The following is a 7,429-nucleotide window of genomic DNA, read 5'->3' on the forward strand; positions in this document are numbered from 1 at the left end:
TATTTGATTGACATGCAAAAAATACTCTATGGATGAGCAAATGTTTGTTGTATTTTTCTTGATAATTGATTCTTCAGTCAAAATTGGCATCAGATATTCATCGGTTAATTAACTAATCAATTAATTTTCAAATTCTTTCAGCCTACATTACGTCACCTGTTGGTGTCAGAGAGCTTAGTTGTGAATCCACCTGCAGTCTTGTTGTTTTTGACACCACTTTTCTATTCAGCCAGCTCACTAGCTTTCCTCACTACTTAATAACTAAATCTTTGTTTTTTGATTTGATTTGTTTTTTGTGCCACTTAGGTTCAGCTGAAACTAGCCAATAGCCGATATTCACTCTCCTTTAAACTCTTGTGTTGGTGTCTCCCCACACATTTAATTCTCTCTTTAAATGCTAAATGCTCTATAACCTTCCATAGATAGTTGCTAACTTTGTCTGCTGTAGCTCGACAAGACTAAGACATTTTGGACACCATGGTTGTTGTTATCCCTCTCACCCGATGTCATGAAATTCCACAAGCTGAATGGTTACAGTCCAGATATGATGGCAGCAGCTTCAGGCCCCATGATCAATTAAATCTGAAAAAGTGACATAAATAGTCTGAATCCAGCATAACAATGTCATACTTTTGTTTACTTTTTCCCAGCACAATATAGTTGTACTTCAGGAAATGTATTTTAAAAAAGGCCTACTTCTGCTTAGACAGATGTTTTTTTGGGGTTGTTGTTGTTTTTTTTGTTGTCCCTAACTGTATTTATTTGTGTATGTGTCTTGTTTGTATGAGGCCACATGTTGGAAACAGGCTTAGTGTTTTACACTAGTGGCAGCCGGGAGTCCAGCCCAAAACATCCATTGTGACTGTGTGTGTGTGTGTGTGTATGTGTGTGTGTGTGTGTAAGAGAGACACCAGACAATCCATTGTTATGTGTTTGCTGACATGGTGCATCATCCCCGGGGTTGCTACTGTCGCCTTCCCAGCAGCACAATGAACAGGCAATACAGAGATGCTGAGCCCGACACTCCGCGGCTTTATTTAGCTGAGTGACACGCACACACACACACCTACACAAACACACACACACACACACACACACACAGCAGACAGAACGAGAGACAGGGAGAAATATGTGTGTGTTTGCATCTCAAAAGGAGATCAGTAAAGCAAATCATTTTCTTCAGTCATGGCAAGAATCATGAAAATTTCCGTTTTACATAAATACTTTTAGGCTTAAGTTATCTATTTAAAATCTGATTTTAGATTTGTTTTTCTTGTACACTGAACGTTATACTTTCAGGATCATGTAAAAGCCAGATTTACAAAATGAATTATCAAAGCTTCATGGTTTTAAATCTACTATCTGTTTGAGTTAATGCAGCTTACAGCGAGATACAAGTAAAGTTTAATAAAAGTTATACACAACAGAAGTTAAAAGGAGTTGTAAGAATATGAGACCAGTAAATGTGTAGATTTAGAGAGCATGTGATGCATACTACTCTGATGATAATATTGCCATGGTCTATAGTCACGTCTATAAATGTTCTATTAAAAAATACATTGTATGTAGTTATTCTATTGCACATAATGCCAAGATTTGGATGTGTGCTTTAAAAGCTGTTCCCATTATCCAACCATCTTTTTCATCATGTTGTAAAAAAGGAGGAGGAGGTATGTCAGCTATTCCCCATTTCTTATTAACAGATGAATAAAAGTTCAGATTTTAGAGTCTGATTTCTCCAAGCTGAATCAAAAATAACCTGAATCCACCGACATTTGCTAGTTAGCACTAAGCAAGGTTATTGAGGGGAGATAAATCTGATCTACAACATATGTCATGCGAGGCTCACAGAACATGCAGTAAAGCGAATGTGTTAAGTCAATAAGAAGCTATTATCAAGGTTTAGTGCAAGAATATCCTCTCCTTGCTCAGCGCTGTATGTGCGTGAGGTGGAGATATCCAGAGAGAGAGCGAGAGATGATGAGAAGGAAAAGCTCCTTCAGAAAGAAAAAAAAAAACTTCCATGAATTATTCAACTCTCCTTTTGTCCGCTCTCCATTTATCTCTCAATCCTCTCTTTTTCTGCTCTCTTCCCCGAGCTGCTAGAGACTCTGACAGCTTTATTGTAGCTGCTGGGAGCTCCTCAGTGTGTGTGTGTGTGTGTGTGTGTGTGTGTGTGTGTGTGTGTGTGTGTGTGTGTGTGTGTGTGTGTGTGTGTGTGTTTCTATTCTCGTATTTGTGTGAAGCTCAGGGCGTTTGCGATGCGTGTGTGTATACTGTGTAATAGTGCAGTGGTGCATTGTGTCTCCCACCCTCAAACTACACACAGACACACTGAAACACACACATATGCCACTTAAAATAGCCTGGTAATTAGACAGGCAAATTACAGTCCTTTCTGCCTGCTTGTAGCTGAGGACTGTGGGAAACGTAGGCAGCTTAAGTGTTTCCTTTTATTGCAGGGATGGCAGAGCACCAGCAGTTTTTTTCTTCTTCTTTTTCTTTCTAAAGGAAGAAGAAAAGGAGGCAGGGTTAGTGTGACTATCAGTGGATTCAAAGTTCATCACGATCTTGGCAAGGAGCAGAGAAGTGCAGGAAATACTTGCTGATTAATTGCTTTTTTTTTTTTGCTTGGTGTTAATTTATTTTTTTCTTGGTGCAGCCACAGAAACAGGAGGCATCGTGGGCGCAGAGGGGAACATTTCTGAGAGATTAGAAAACCGAATTTGACCAAAGAAAGTGAACAGAGACACAAGTTTACTGTTGGTGATTTACTGGTAAAGTAGAAAGCATTAAGATAGTGCATGCACCTCTGCATAGCCATCTAAATACAATAGGTTATTCATAGAAAGTGTGTCAGCATCTGGATCTCAATCTTCATAAAAAATACACACATGATGATGATGATGACTGGCTGATTGTGTTGGTTTTTGGAGAATGTCTAAAACCTGTCTGGAAATAAAAATGATTTGTGCAAAGTTTGGTGTGACTCGTTAGTTATTACAATTCTGATTTAGCTTATTGCTGTAGAACCATGGATAGAAGAAATGGCATTCCATGTGGCAGGACTGCTCTGGTTGCAATTGCACAATTTGAGTTATGATGGTTTATAACAAACTGATTTGTGTCCATACTGGTGGCAGCAATGCTTTAGTTGGCGAGTGAGATACTAAAAAAAGTATTGAAAGTTCAATCTTGACCTGGCAAACAGTTGACATACCAATCTCACTACAAGGTCCGTTAATAGCTGTCCTGCGCTTTAAATTTAATTATAATTTTAATTAAAAATTTTGATTCCAAGGTTAAATTAATAAAATCATCCTGATATTTGATGTTCCAGATTTTGTGAAGATGGTGAATGAACTGAATTTGTAGGCGAAGTGTTGGAAAAAAGAAACCCAGAGAAAACTTTGCCTTCTTCACCTTCCCAATGCAGGTGTTAAGAGGCAAAGTGTCTAATAAATATCCAACATGGTGGTGCCTGTATTCTTTGGACCATGGCCGACATTTCTTCCAAATTTCATTGAAATCCATCACGTTTTTAAGATACCATGCTGTCTAACAAGCAAACAAAGTGTATTTAGTTGCAGATTATGTGGTTTAGACGTATCGTAAATGTGTTTCAAATGATAGTCCACAGAAGTCCACGAATGGTGGAGGTTAGGGTGGGTGGATGGATGGGTCAAACATATTTCACACATGACCGCTGTTCTTGTCCCATGGGAAACTAAAAGTCAACATTCACGTATTTTTATTCACATCTGCATCTTAATTAACTTAACAAACATACTGACCCTAACCAAGTAGTTTTGTTGCATTTAATCTCAAAACCACAACCACATAAAAACTGCAACCGTAATCCGAGAGAAAATATGTTTCCCTCAAAATGTAATTGTGAATGCAGTTTAGTTGTACGGTAAGGTCATTTTGTAGGAGAGACAGGGTTGCCAATGGGCACAGACACGTAACCCCCCCCCCCCCCCCCCCCCAAATTCTTACTTATCATAAAGATAGGGTTTATATGATATGTTGGAAAAATAAACAATATTAATTGCAATATTAAGGAGGGTTATTTCTGTGTCATTCTTCCCAAATTGCATCAACAAGAAGTCTTCTATTCGAGCTGTGTCAGCAAACACAGAACAGATTTGGACTGGTGTTACTTTCATTGTATTTTATTTCAGCATGTGTTAATTACCTCGACAAACGAGATGCCAGATAGCTCTTAATCCCATTGTTCTCATGGAAGGAGCCAATCAGCTGATCCTCCACAAACCGGTTTCTGCTGCTTACTCTCTCACACACACGCACACATGCACACACGCACACACACACAGTCACGTGGGTAAGGTGAGTCCATGCCGACAGGTGTAGCAGCATTCGCACTCTGTGACTTGTTTGTAGTTTTGACATCCGAAACTGGTCGAACTTGCAGCGCAGCACTCTGTCTCATCTCACTTCTTATACACAATTACTTTGTTTGACTCAGTCAGCTGGATCAACAGTTATTTACAGCAGGAGCAGGTGTTTCCTTTTACTCTCAGAATGGTGACTCGTCATTTTCGGTCCAAACAGTATGACACGAACGCGGCATAAGTGTCAAACAAGTTTGGAGGGTGGTGTCATTTCTTAAGCATTTGGAAAACCAAAAACACAGGAACAAGAGTGTAAAGAATGATTAAGCAGGGTGTTTATTATTAAGTCTGGCTAACTAGATTGCTCCAGTGAGTAGTAACACAACCTAGTAGCCTACTTACAAAGCAAAGAAGTGACCTTTATTCTGTTGGGTTGCAGATTAGGTTACAAAAAAACAAAAATTATGCCAGATGTGAACACTTCATCCTTCAGCTCATCACAAACATCAAAAATCAACACATCTGGAAATACATGGTTTTCACTGGACAGGAAGGAGATGAAAAATTGTAATCTGAAAATGAACTAATGAGTACAATATTTGTCTCTGAGATGTGGTGGGATCCGGGTCTGTCATGGTGGACTGATCGCTGCCGGAGGCCCTGCTGGAGTCTGAGCTTGAGGAGATTCTGGTGAACCTGCATGTTTTTGTCTGATTTTGCGAGGAATCCCACCTGGTGGCACCGATATGACAAGTATTGAGAATAACTATATAGAAATAGACAATGTTCTCGCTGATGGTCTTGTTTACTTATGTAGGTCATAGAGATGCATCAGTATTACATTGAGACGACATCGATAACAAGAGAGCAGGGTATTGTGTGAACATTTCAGTCTGTCTCTCTCTCTCTCTCACTGTGTGTGTGTGTGTGTGTGTGTGTGTGTGTGTGTGTGTGTGTGTGTGTGTCTGTGTGTGTCTGTGCGTGTGTGTGTGTGATGACTCAATGACTGGCTTAATAGATCTGGTTCTATAGGGTCCTTTGTGTGTTTCTGTCACAGTCTGCTGATGACAAAAGCTGACTTAATGGAGTGGTGCTGAGTGGTAGAGGCTGATACACACACACACACACATACATACACACACAAACTATATATATGTGTGTATATATATATATATACATATATATATATATATATATATATATATATATATATATAAAACTCATGACTTTATAACTGTTAGGAAACCCTGGTCCAATGGATTATTCCAAAATGACCTGAACATTTTCTGATCTGCTTCTCTTCTAGTTAAAGGACAAGTTAACCAACTCACCAAATTGCATATTGCTTTGCAGGTGGTTTGGGTTGTGTGTGTGTGCTTGAGGTATCCATTTCTGTAGCTTCACCACTTCTCCAAAAATAATGCTGCCTAAAAAGAATGTTGTTACTGCTCAAAGTTGTTGCTGCTCAAAGCACACAAAGTTATTATTTCAAGCAAAACCTGTAAATGTACTGTTGGGTACAATATGAATATCAACATACTAAAATGATTTACTTGAAAAAGAACTCCTCCATTATGAACAATAGAGCTCTGATATACACACTGTCAGAAAACACAGTCACTCCACTGTAAATGTATACAGTTAATTAAGATAACTCTACACCAAAAGTCAAACATCTGTAAACATCAGCATCAGTGCTTGTGTCTGAACATGTGTGGACGTAGCAGCACTTTAATGATTGTGGGAACTGTTCCCGCTGTCACTGTTGCCATGGTCCATTCAATAAATTGACCTTTACAACCGAACAAGGCCTTTGAGTGGTGTGACCTGTGTTATCCCTGTTAAATGTGTCTTAAATGTTAATGAGCTTTACATTCTGGGTGGTCTGCTTATTGATTTAACAGAGAAATTACACGTGTTAACTATATTATGAATATATACAGCAGGGGTAAACAACCTTGGAGCCAGAGACCAGAGACCAGAGGAGGGGCTGCAGTTGGCTGCTGGCTGAATGATAGCTGCACCTGGTTTGAATGAGGACTTTCATGGGAATGACGCCGTTGTGGAGAAAAACACAAGAACTGGCTGAGACGCCTGGCCGTCTTTCCATCTGTTTGGCAAAGGGAGTGTTTGTGTATTAAATACTTTTGAGTACAAAGAAATAAGACAAATACTCCACAGAGTCTTTAATATCTCAGCTAGCTGCTGTGGCTCTTTCCCTCTTCTTGTTGCTCTTAAGCTCTGACAATATGTTGTAAGATGTGAAGTAATCCAAGTGTTAGAACGTAACCAAGTACATTTACTCAAGTACTTACTGAAGTACATATTTGAGGTACTTTACGTGAGTCTTTTCTTTTCATGCCACTTTCTACTGAATATTGTACTTTTTACTGCACTCCATGTATCTGACAGCTTTAGTCAGTCGCTTTATATTTGTACACAACACATATTAAGAGCTTATAAAATATGACATATTTGTACAGCTGAAACTATTAGTTACGAATCAATAATTAATTGGCAACTATTTTGTAATTGTTTCAGTAATTTTTCACATAAAAACAATATATGGTTCCAGGTTCACAAATGTGCAGATTTGCTCCTTTTACTTTGAATTATTTATAATTCTTTTATTTGAATTTGTTTGTAATGTTGAGGTAACTCATTATTTTTACAATAGAAAGAATAATCAGCAGATTAATCCGCAATGAATAATAATCATTAGTTATTAGTTATTAGTTACAAATTAGCTCTAACTCAACCAACTACAACTGAAAAAATCCTGCTTTTACATGACAATGATGTAATAAATAAATAGAATAACACAGGGGATATTTTTCTGCATTGAGTATTTGTATTTTTAAAATGTTCCTGATTTAACATACTCATTTTTACTTATATTTTCAATGCAGGATTTTACTTGTAACAGAGTATTTTTAGAGTGGGGTATTAGTACATCTACTTAAGTAAAGGATTTGAATACTACTTACATAACGTCCTCTACACTTGTATACTGTGAAGTATTTCTTGTCTGTCCAGCTAAAGATTCCTTTTAGTTCTTCTGTCATTTAATGTCA

Source organism: Cebidichthys violaceus, unplaced genomic scaffold, assembly GCF_023349555.1.
Source record: "Cebidichthys violaceus isolate CVI_PGR_0920_01 unplaced genomic scaffold, fCebVio1.0.p SCAF_125, whole genome shotgun sequence".
In the NCBI taxonomy this organism is placed as follows: Eukaryota; Metazoa; Chordata; class Actinopteri; order Perciformes; family Stichaeidae; genus Cebidichthys; species Cebidichthys violaceus.